Raw genomic sequence first — 3,587 nt, forward strand, 5'->3', positions numbered from 1 at the left:
TTGGCGACAACAAAAGTGTGAGATTTAATTGGTACGTGACCGTTAGGAATCATGGTTACGCAAGGCTTCCATGCCTCCAAGTTTGCCACGGTTTAATATTTCAGCCCTTCCAATATCAATTCAATGAACGAGGTAAGTAGTCTAATTCGTTTGTTGTGGTATGTTAAATGCTATTTCTAACTTCATTGTAATTTCACAACTAACATAATGACAATTTAGATATTTTGTCCACCTTTAAAGGTATAGAAACATCTAGACAACTATGGTCTACTCGCGTTCATTTCTCTTCTGCATTTCTCTTACCCGTGTAGTTCTTCCATGGTAACACTTCAGATGTTGCGATTCCAGGTCAGTTCTCTCAATCTTTTCCCTTATAGTTCTCAATTTCAAAGCTTTCAAAAAACTTGTTCTTTCAGTTCTCTTCCTTTTCACTATTGGGTGTTCCAAATCAATTAAGATCCTGAATAAAGTAACATTCAAGGTTGGCATTGGGTATATTCCTTCTTCCTCCTGAATTTCATAGACTATATATATTTCCTGCTTCACCGCCAATAACTCTAGAATGTATGAATAGTAGACAGAGACGGGTCTTATATTCTTGAAATTTCTGGTAGAAGAGTTAGAGAACCTGGGAGAACTTGCTTCGACGTGCGTATCAATTCTTTGATTGCCTTGGGTTTTCAATAGTTCTTTCTCGTGATTAATTAAATGCTCATATTGCTCCGTTGAGGTTCATATTGCTGTTTCAGTTGGTTGAATGAACCCTGGCCTACTTTATGTTAGCTATCTACACCAACACACCTCTTAAAATTACACACAAAACCCATAGGCAACACAAACATGCCCATTGACCTTTTCCCCCAACACCTTACAATTGAGATAAATGATTAGGATAAATAACTGATGTACTGTTTATTGTAGCCACATCAAATTTAAAACTCTCTGTGTATGTCGTAACTTGAAGCTAGCAATATCTTTCGATGACATACTATCCTAAATTACTCCTACATTTATACAATTTGCTATTGGAAGTCACTTGCGCTAGGAAATATGAAGTTCTTAGCTTTAATTTATCACTTACTTTGTTGTTTTAAGTTATTTTTTAGTTTATTGCACTGAGAGTTGCTTACATTTTGAAAAATGTTGTTCTTAAGCTCTCACCAATTATTTACTTGACGTTCACTTTGTGACTGCAAATTCATTGAGAAATGTCGACAAGATCTATTTGAAATAGCTACTATGACATCGCGGTAAGGCATCAAACAATGATACTTGAGTTTACCTGAATCACTCACCAAATCATAAGATCCTGACAAACTTTATACAAATTTTTACTTATTTCAGTTGAAGTTGTCTACAAGTTTGCAATTAACATGAGGGTCTATCTGTTAAATTTTTTCCTAGATGAAACATACGTATCTTTTAATGTTAGTTTATAGCTCTCTGATTTTTATTTTTGCACTTAGTTTTAGACTTCTTTAGTTGACGATTGGTGTTTACTTGGTTTTTGAAGGTATTTCAAAACACCTCTCTGTTATGTGGTTTCTGGGATAGCAAAGGTTGGCTAAATACACGTAATCTAGATTAACTCATGAAGAGTACAGAAATAGCTAATATATAAAAGAATCTTTTTTGGTGATATTATTTATTGATGATGTGAAATAAAGTTTCAAGTGGCTAGGTACTGAATTAGCAGTGTTGTCTTTATCCCTGTTTTCTTTTTTCGATTGACAAATTTTAATATATTTAGATTGAAATGTATTTTTGAGCATATTATTTGATTAGCTATTTCCCTGAATAATACAAGTGGTGATGAAACCTTATGTTTTCTAGAGATTGTGTGTTGATCTGTTTATCAACATTTTTGGTAGCTTAATTAGGAGATCATTAATACATTTATTCATGTTGTGCAGTTTGAATCTACATTGTTTGTTTACTTTTTCTTATCAAATGTTGTAAGAACTTTTAGTTTCTTATTTTACTTAAACTTTCATACAAACAACAAAGGGCTATTGGCCTTCCTCCATACCTAAGAGGCAATTTTGTGATGATTACGTTCATATCTAATGATGATTGATATTGGAAGACGGTATGTTGCTCTAAATTGATATAACTGTGATATGTGAGAATCATGAAACTGTTCGTTATTCGTAATAGTTGACTAATATTGTATATGTTTGGTATATGTCTGTTTTATGATGTTGTGGTTACTTGCATGTGTTTCACTTATTGGGATAGCCGCGTGATCCTACCAGTACACTGTGGTTGTGTACTGATACTGCACTTGCTTGTTCTTTGTTAAGTACATGGTATCTTCAGGCGGCTATTGATAGACCTCAGCTAAGTGACTATTGAGCGTGACCGGATTCAAGGGTGAGCCAGTTCTTTCAGGTTGCCATGAATCTTTCTTGTTTAACAAAGATAGTTATTAAATTGTTAGCGCCGCATAAAAACATTCCCCCTAGAGTAGCTGCATTCTTTTCGGGCTTAGACTATTTGTTTAAGGTGTTTGTTTAGTTTTGGGGTTGTACCCCTTGTTCTTAGACTTGTCGTTAGTAGAGTTTGGTAAAATGACTTTCAGTTTCTAGGGGTTGTTCTTCCCCATTAGTTTGGTTAGTTGTTTGTTAAAAGTTGGAGTTTATGGGGACTCCATTTTATTGTCATTTAAACATGCTTCCGTATCTTTAAATGCCTTAGTTTTCATAAAGTTTGTTAGTTTGGGTTGTAGTAATGGTTCTCCCACCAAAGGGTTAGCGTGGGTGCCAATAACGACAGTTTGGGTCGTGACAAATTTTCATAATCAGATGTTGATTTTCAAATAAAGTGAAATAAAAAGATTGTCTATTTCTCTGTGTTAATTTATTTTTCATATCTATTAAAAATAAATAATTAAAAATAATATTTATTATCTTAAAAATAAGATATAATTTAATTTTATTTTTCATGTTTATACTACTCTAAATGTGAAAAGAATATCATCAAATTAAGTGTTTAATTCAAATGTATTTGTTTGACACTATGTTAAAATAACCTTGGTGCATATGATATTGTATTGTTAATTAAGACAATTTAAATACGTTATAAGTTATGATTTAATAAAATAATAGGTTTATATATATATATATATCATCATCATGTGTGATTTAAATTATCATTTACTATCATTATTATTAGAAAATATTAATGATAATTTCTCTTTTCAAAAAACTAATTAAATACCTCTAATATATTTAAGATTGTAATATTGGGCCCGTTAACGGGCCCTCTCATATCTAGTTTCTATATAATAGAAAAATATCAAATTTTGGCCGGACAAACTTTAAATTTAAATCAAACTTACATTAGTCCACTGATAATTTTTCTTTTCAAAAATCTAATTAAATACCTCAAATATATTTAAGATTGTAATATTGGGCCCGTTAACGGGCCCTCTTATATCTAGTTTCTATATAATAGAAAAATATCAAATTTTGGCCGGACAAACTTTAAATTTAAATCAAACTTACATTATTCCACTATTTAGATTAATATGTTTGAAATCAAATTAAAATAAAAATTTGATTATATAATTTAATGAAGAACTACTC

Source organism: Solanum tuberosum, unplaced genomic scaffold, assembly GCF_000226075.1.
Source record: "Solanum tuberosum cultivar DM 1-3 516 R44 unplaced genomic scaffold, SolTub_3.0 scf00449, whole genome shotgun sequence".
Lineage (NCBI taxonomy): Eukaryota > Viridiplantae > Streptophyta > Magnoliopsida > Solanales > Solanaceae > Solanum > Solanum tuberosum.